The following is a 9,264-nucleotide window of genomic DNA, read 5'->3' as shown; positions in this document are numbered from 1 at the left end:
TGGAACTTTTCCATATTAAGTCATGTCAAGAATGCTGTCACAGTCCTATGTAAACCTACAGGAAGCTTATTTCCATGAAGCCATCTAGTACAGTTGCTAACCTCATTGAAGAGCGGAGGACTCTGGGGCATGTGATACGTTGGAAAGGGTGTAGATAGAGGGCTCTTCGTAATTTGCTAGTGTGACGACTTGTACAGAACAGCCAGCAGATGATGACAGTACCATGATGACACAAAATAAGCACTGAAATAATTGAAATTCTGAACAAACAAAAGAGTAGAGGTGGAAGCCATGGCTGCCAAAGAATAAAGCTAGGGAGATGGTAAAATGTTTTGTTATAAGAATGTCCATTCTTTTGACGATGAAATCATGAAAGGCATTGATCTCTAATTGATCACCATATGGCTGACTAGATTCATCAACAGGGATCCTGTCATAAATTATTTGTTCTTTCTACCTGTGTCTTGTTTCTGCTGTGAATTAGCTTATGTTTTTACATTTTTATCTTCCTGCCACTTTGTATTCAAAACAAAGACTTTAATGCAAGAAATTATCATTGAATCATTCATTGGCTACCATAAGAGTCTATGTAACTATGTATTGGTTGTGCTCCATCACAAAAGCAGAGATTTTGCAAATTCGTAGAGGCAATAAAAACAAAACTGCGCAGGTGATAAGCCTGAAGAAAAGCTTGTTATGTACTGCTCAGCCATTGGATCCGTTGGTGATGGAGACAAAAAACCAACAGAGGTCGTCTGTCCAAATTTGAAATCCAAGGGGTTTTCTCCCTGAAAAAATAAAACAATATGTAAGCTACAACAAAGCAAATAACCCTCACTAAGCATGGCCTGTAAATTCAAGCGAAATGAATAAGAAATGAGACCACCTACAGGAATTTCAGTTCCCTCCTCCGTTCTTCTGCCTGGTTATTGCAAGGAGACGAGACTCCACTATACCTCGACGTCCACAGCTTGCTGCCCTTCGTTGCCAGTTTGTGTTGAAGCTGTGTGGTGGGGGTCAGCAGACACGGAACTCGTTCCTGTGACCTCTGCACGCTCCTTTGGCTTGCATCCCTACACAAACAAGAAAACCAGTCACAAAAAACAATAACCCTAAAAACAGAAAACAAGCAAGAAACCCTGGCAAGTAAGTGGTTTTGTCTTCCTCGACAGTCCAACCAGCTTTTGTACACAGTCCAACCAGCGTTTGTACACAGGAAACCGATGTAGAGAAAAACTACCAACGCATACGTGACCCTCCTCATCCTCCTGCAGCAAAGGCGTTTGCCTCTGCCCTCCTCTACATGCCCCTCACCCTCCTCTGCAGCAACCGCGGCTATCCGCGTGCACGACGGACCGAGTACACTGACAAAATGGTAGGGTTTACCTAACAAATGAATCTAACGGCATATTATTGTTTAATCGTCTAACAAATGAATCTAACGGTTAAGATTAAGACAGAGAAGCATCTGGGGGAGTTGATTTCAGAGGGAAACGCCTTACGGCGTAATTAGAAGTGAAAAATTGTGCAATAGTTGACACAAAGAAGGGAACAAAACATGGCATACAAAAGGATATCAAATTGGGCAAAAACAAGGACACATAAATGGGCACCAAATTAGATGCAAAAAAAGACAACAACTAGATGTAAAATAAGATGAAAAGTTGAGCATTAAAAAGAAACAAAAAACGTTACAAATTAATATGCCAAATGATGATGTAAATAATGGTGTAAATTTGGGATGCAAACTTGGGTGCAAAAAAGGAAAAAAAAAAGATGTAAGAAAAGACATAAAACAAGATGCAAAATGGGGCTGAAAAAAGGTGAAACCAAGGATGCCATATTGGATGTAAAAAATGATTCCTAATCACATGCAAATTTAGGCTTGAACTCAAACACAAAATTATATGCAAATGTGGACACAAAATGAGGCAAAAAAAGATGCAAATTTGGATGGTGAAAACGATGTAAAACTAGACACCAAAAAAATGCAAAATTGGATGAAAAAGTCGGTGTAAATAATGATGCAACATTGGACACAAGTAGACACAAAAAAATGGTGCAAAAAGGGGCATAAAATAGCTTAAAATTGGATGCAAAACTTGGTGCAAAAACAAATACAAAAGTAGACGTAAAAAATGGCTCTAAATTGAATGTACCATTAGACACAAAATAAGATGCAAAGGTGGACACAACACATGACTCAACATAAGATGCAAATATAAATGCAAATTTCAATGCTCAAAATGATGTAACATTAGATGCAAGAGATGGTGTTAAAAATGATGCAAAATTGGATGAAACAAATGACGCAAAATATGGTGCAAAATGAGATGGGAAAAATGGAGACAAATCAAACGTAAATGTGGATGTAAAAAATGGTCCAAAAAAAGATGCAAAAATGGATGCAAAATTTGGTGCTAAATCAAATTCAACACATGGTGCAAAGATAGGCACCAAAGCTGGTGCAAAAATAGAAGCAAAAACTAGTGTAAGACTAGATACAAAACCTGGCGTAAGACTAGATGCAAAAACTGACACAAAATGGATGCATAAAAAGACGTTAAATTGGATTCAAAATACAGTGTAAACTTGATACAAATGATGGTGCAAAAATGGAAGCAAAGAATGACACAAAATAGGAAGAAAAAGAGAATGAAAAATAGATGCAAAAAATGACACAACACTAGAAGCAAAACCTGTCATAAAATAAGATGCAAATCTTGGTTCAAAATTTGACGCAAAAAATGATGCATAGTTTGGTGTAAAAAATGATGCAAAATCTAGCGTGAAAAAGGATGCAAAATCAGGTGCAAAAAAGGACGCTTTAAAAATTGTACAATATAGCCAGATTTAGCGCCAGGTTGCTCATCACAATTACAAAAAAAATGCACTAAAATCTGGCGCAAATCACTGGTTTTGTTGTAGTGTAAAGGCACAAAAATAATAATAGAGGGATTCTATGGGGCACAGTAATAACAATATGGGGACAATAGGGGCACAGTAATAACAATATGGGGACAATAGGGGCACAACAATATTAATAAGGGATAAAACTACAATAGTAATGGGGTAATCACATCCATTTAAAGACAATACAGTTTCTACTGCATTTATGGAAACAATTCAAAAGCTACATAGAAACCCAAAGATTATTGTAAGTGACAGAGATCCCATTTTCACTGCAAATTTTTGGATAGAATTATTTTCTTGTCTCGGTACTCAGTTAGCTCATAGCTCATTTTATCATCCTCAATCTAATGGGTAAACTGAGATAGTAAACAAATGTTTAGAAGGATATCTTCATTTCTTTGTATCTGATAAACAAACACAATGGGTCAAATGGTTTCCTCTGGCTAAATGGTGGTATAACACTTCCTTCCATACATCAACAAAAATGACCCCATTTATGGCACTTTATGGATATCAGCTACCATCCATCACATCATATTTAAGAGAGTTCTAAGGTTCAAGCAGTGGAACATCACATCGAGCATCAACAAAAATTCCTCCAACTCTTAAAGGATAACCTCGTGTTGGCGCAGAATAGAAAGAAACAATAGGCAGATCAACATCACAGCGAAAGAAGTTTTGATGTAGGTGATTGGGTATTCCTACGGCTACAACCATATAAACAAATGTCCCTCAAGCAAGCTAAGAAGGATAATAAATTATCACCAAAGTATTATGCTTCGTACAAGGTGTTGCATAAGATTAGTACTATGGCATACAAATTGGAGCTTCCTATAGCTTCTCGAGTGCACCCAATTTTCCATGTTTCATGTTTAAAGAAGGTTATAGGTGACAAGCTCCCAGTTCAAACAATATTGCCAGAACTTGACGAGGAAGGAAAAATTATATTGGAACCGAAAGCAGTCACAGAAACAAGAACTCGACAGCTACGAAATCGATCAATTTTGGAGTATCTCATCAAGTGGAGGAACTTATCCACTGAAGATTCCACATGGGAGGATGAGAATTTTATATAGAAGCATCCAAAACTACTCAAGCGTTGAGGACAACACTCTTTTGAAGGAGAGGAGCATGTTAGGTCCCTATAATACTAGTGATTACCCCATTACTATTGTAGTTGTATCCCTTATTAATATTGTTGTGCCCATATTGTCCCCATATTGTTATTATTGTGCCCCATAGAATCCCTCTATTATTATTTTTGTGCCTTTATATTATTATTGTTAGGTCGGCTGGGTTATATTGTGACTCCTTAGACTCCTATATATAGAAAGGAGGTTTTTTCATTTGAATCATCAAAGAATCATTCATTTGTGTAATGTAAAGGAGGTTGCCCCCTCGAAGAGGCTAAATTCTAAGGCATTGATCTATCTTTTCTATCTTTTTGTGAGTTGGTTTCATAACATGGAATAGCTACTATGACTCTGTGAATGGAAGGGAGAAACTGTCAGATTGGGAACGACTGTGGTCGGATCTTATGTAGGAGGAGATCAGGAGGAGCACATGAAATGGTTCTTCATGCAAGACTGATGGTGAAGAAAATATAGCCTTAGCAAGTAAGGCAAGGAAAGGGAAGGGGAAGGCTTCCCATATCAAATTGAATTCTTCTCATGGAGGGAAGAAGGGTGACATTTCTAAAGTAAGATGCTTTAATTGTCATAAGATGGGATATTATTCGACTGATTTCCCATCGAAGAAGTCCAAGAAGGGATGCTCGAAAGGATCGGAAGGTGAGGCATTAGCCTCTCAGTTCGAAATGGACTTTACCCTCAATCCATGCATGGTGTCATTGATGATGGGTTGGGTCTGGCATCTTGACAGTGGAGCCTCATTCCACATGATTGGTGATAAAAATTTATTCATTTCCTTGGAGGAGAAAGACCTCAAGATGCGCATAGAGATGGGTCACGATGAAAGGTATAGTGTTTCAAGAGTGGGCACAGTTGCTTTTCAAAGGGAGCATGGAGCTCCTCTCACCTTGACAGATGTGATATATGTGCTTAGACTGAAGAAGAATTTGGTATCGGTCGCGATTTTGGAGGACAAAGGCTACGATGTTGTCTTCAGTAAAGGAAAAGCATTCCTAAGACACATAGCCATGGGTCAAACCAAGAGGATAGGGATTCAGGTGAAGAATCTCTATAAACTAGAGGTAGATGATTGTGCATCATGGAGTACAAAAGTAGAATCGGTGCAAAACCAAGACATTGGTGAGTTGTGGCATAGGCGGTTGAGCCATTTGCATCATGGGGCTTTGAAGATAATGTAGCAGATATCTACAGGACTTCCCAAAGGTAAACTTGAGCAAGTTGACACATGCAAAGGTTGTACCTTGGGAAAGTACACCAAGTCTTCCTTTCATGATCGAGACAGTCGAGCAGTGGCTATCTTAGAGCGAGTTCATACCGATTTATGTGGACCATTCTCGATGGCATCCACAACGAAGCAAAGGTATTATGTGATTTTCATTGATGACTATTCTCATAAATTCTAGATTTATTTCATGCAGAAGAAGTACCAAACCTTCACAAAGTTTTGTGAGTTCAAATATTTGGTCGAGAAAGAGTCAGGGAAGAAGATCAAGGCCTTGAGAAGTGACAATGATGGAGAATATGTCTCTCAAGAGTTTAAGGACTTCTGTGTAGTGGAAGGAATTAAACGAGAGTTGACGGCACCTCATAACCCACAGCAGAATGGGGTGGCCGAGAGGAAGAATATAACTATTGTAGGGGCAGCACGGGCAATGTTGCATGACCAAGGCCTACCACTTCACTTGTGGGCTAAGGCATGCAACACAACGGTCTATTTGTAGAATAGAAGCCCACATCACATACTTGGGATGAAGACACCAGAGGAAGCTTTCTCCCGTAAGAGACCAGATGTGGGTCACTTCATGATCTTTGGCTCATCGGTATATTACTATGTGACAAAGGATGTACGGAAAAAGCTTGATCTGACAACAGAGTTGGGGATATTTGTGGGGTACACTAATACACCTTACAACTATCAGGTGTACTTGCCTACCAGTCGGAGGACAGTGATTCGCAGAGATCTCAAGATTGATGAGTAGAAGGCCATGCGAGATTCCCTTGAGAGGGAGCTCTAACTACAGGCTATGGAGGAACTATTGGTTCCTAAGGAGGAGGAGCCTCAGACTGATGCAGAGCAATGGCATCCAGAGGTTCTAGGAGTGGAGGCATCCACTCAAGCAGAGTCTTCCAGAGATGGACGAAAGTGCACAAGAGAAGTTGACAGATTGTTGGAGGATGCGAGAGAGAATGTGGGAGCACCATCTTCTCAGCACAGATAGAGGAGGTCACCTGAGAGGTACACTGCATACATGGCCCTTGTTGGGGAATGTATTGAGACCAAGCCATCTTCATTTGAGGAAGTAGTTCAATAGTCGATTTGGGTTGATGCTATGATTGAGGAGTATGACTCCATAGTTCGTAATAGTGTTTGGGACGTGGTTCCGAGATCGGAGAACAAGTCAGTTGTGAGTTCTCATTGGCTTTACAAGGTAAAGCAAGCTACTGATGGTAGTGTGGAGAAGCATAAGGCAAGATTTGTTGCCCGTGGCTTTTCACAGGTCGAGGGGATTGACTATGATGAGACTTTTTCTCCTATCGCAAGGTACTCATCTATCAGATCTATGTTGGCACTATCAGCACAAATGGGTTGGAAGATCCATTAGATGGATGTGAAGACTGCATTCCTCAATGGCCAGATTGAGGAAGAGGTGTACATAGAGCAACCAGAAGGTTTTGAGATCTTTGATTGTGAGTTTCATGTGTGCTGACTCAAGAGAGATTTGTACGGGCTAAAGCAAGCACCATGTGCTTGGTACACTAGGATAGACAACTATTTCACTGGGTTAGGCTTGACAAAGAGTGAAGCGGATGCAAACCTGTACCACATCGTGGTGAAAGGTAAGTTGTTGATCATCATACTTTATGTTGATGATCTCATATTGACTGGTGATGATCAGTTGATCGTGTCTTGCAAGGAGGACCTTGCAAGAGAATTCAAGATGAAATACATGGGTCTCATGCATTACTTCCTTGGCATGGAAGTGTGGCAGAAGGATGGGGAGTTGTTTGTGTCTCAGGGCAAGTATGCCAACGAGATACTCAGGAGATTCCACATGGAGAAGTGCAAGCCCATGCAGACTCCTCTAGCAAGTAATTGGAGGAAGGAGGTTGTTACTTCAAGAGAAGTGGTAGAGGCTACTGCGTGTAGGCAGCTTATGGGTTCACTGATGTACTTAATGAACACAAGACCAGATTTGTGATATGCAGTGAACGAGTTGAGTCAAGTGATGGTTCAGCCTACCAAGATGTTTTGGAAGGCGGAAAAGCATGTATTGAGATACCTCATAGGCACATATCAGTATGGATTATGGTACAGACGGATAGAGGGAGTGAAGCTACAAGGCTTCACTGATGTAGATTGGGCAAGGAGTCCATCAAATCGAAAGAGCACATCAGGAGGGATTTTCAACCTTGGGTCAGTGGCAGTTTCTTGGTACAGCAGGAAACAGAGGTCGGTTACACTCAGCGCGGTAAAGGTAGAATACATGGCTGCAAGTCAGGCAGCATGTGAGGCCATCTAGATGCAGAAAATCCTATTTGGTTTTTTTGATCAGAGGATGGATCCAACTATGATCTATTGTGATAATCAGAGTTGTATCAAACTCTCTGAGAATCCAATATTTCATGATAGGTCCAAGCACATTGACATCTGGTATCATCATCTCAGAGACTATGTAGCAAGGAGGATCATGTTACTGCAGTATATTTCGATAGAGGAGCAAGATGCTGACATTTTGACAAAGGCATTGTAAAAGTGTAAATTTGAGTTCCATAGATACAGGATATGGGTGGCATATAATCCCTTTCTTGTTGAGAGGGAGTGTTGAAATATGACAACAAGAATATTCCATTTTAATTTGTCCTTGAATTAACTTGTGAATTAAATCAAATTTAGTCTTAACAGCTACTTGGAAATAATTAATTAATTAATTTTAAATTAATTAGTTGGAGAAATTCAAGTTAGAAGTCTTTCTGAAGTCATGCAAGAGTTATCCCTTAAATTAAGGAGATAAGATTGAGTTATATTTGAGTTGTAATTAGTTAACTCAGTTTATTGATTTAAAACAAATTAATACTTAGTGCTAATGAACATGGGAAAATTTGATGATAGAATAGAAGGCATGTAACTTCAATTATTTAGTTTGACATAAGGACCTGAATAGATTACACTACTGCATTCCCTAATAGATATGATAAAAAGATAGGGAGGCACTTAAGAACATGTTAAGTGCACTTGGTAGAGATAAACATATATTAGAAAAGGCTATGCTCTAAGGGAAGATTATGAACATAATAATGGAGTCAAAATAAAGACATGGTTCATGAACACATGAATGTAACCCTACCATTGGCAACCATAGACTATCATTCTCCAATGAATTAACTTGCAGATTCTATGTTGTTGAGGCTTTTAATTAGCATAATAATGTTAAATCCAACCCACTATGGTGGCCAAAAATGTCAACAAAAGTGAAAAGACACCCCTTCTCCTTGATATGTAGTCATAAATGTATGGCCATATGATAGACTAACTTATATTTGTAAGTCCACGAATCACCTTAAAACTCTAATATTTTTTGGTACAACCTTGTTCTTTAAGTCTTGCAATGAGATTATTGGATATAAATTTCAATAATTTTGTGCATATCATTTAGTTTATGCATATCCTTTATGATTTGTTTTTTATCTATGTTGTTGAGGTTTTTAATTAGCATAATAATGTTAAATCCAACCCACTATGGTGGCCAAAAATTTCAACAAAAGTGAAAAGACACCCCTTCTCCTTGATATGTAGTCATAAATGTATTGACACCAACATATATTTGTAAGTCCATGAATCACCTTAAAACTCTAAATTTTTTTGGTACAACCTTGTTCTTTAAGTCTTGCAATGAGATTATTGGATATTAGCTTCAATTATTTTGTGCATATCATTTAGTTTATGCATATCCTTTTCTTTTCTTTTTTTAATGAAACTGATTTTTTCTCCATAGAGTTTTTTTGAAAACTTGTTCAAGTTTTTCTTTATTAGTGTATTGCAAATTATTTTACATTGGTGTAATATAGTTTCCTACTTGGCATATTATATAGATTTTTATTTTTTCGATACAAATTTTTGTTTGTGCTTCATAATGATTTCATCTCTAATGAAAAATTGCCAGTGTGAATATATGACTCCTATTTAAGGAGGTGTTGTCTT

General features: G+C 38.5%; 1 long non-coding RNA gene across 1 annotated transcript; it reads right to left on the bottom strand.

Annotated features, from left to right (window-relative positions):
• Positions 1-259: 259 nt before the first annotated feature.
• Positions 260-1,489, bottom strand: LOC149208345 (uncharacterized). The gene is made up of 3 exons (XR_016252093.1): positions 1,241-1,489; positions 891-1,073; positions 260-788 (listed from the first exon to the last, which is right to left on the bottom strand). It is a non-coding gene; the product is annotated as an uncharacterized LOC149208345 (long non-coding RNA).
• Positions 1,490-9,264: the final 7,775 nt, after the last annotated feature.

The sequence above is a fragment of the Pinus tabuliformis genome, chromosome 1_2 (assembly GCF_031772625.1).
Source record: "Pinus tabuliformis cultivar Carrire ecotype Pingquan chromosome 1_2, CPIR1, whole genome shotgun sequence".
In the NCBI taxonomy this organism is placed as follows: domain Eukaryota; kingdom Viridiplantae; phylum Streptophyta; class Pinopsida; order Pinales; family Pinaceae; genus Pinus; species Pinus tabuliformis.
This window is presented reverse-complemented; position numbering and strand designations above follow the sequence as displayed.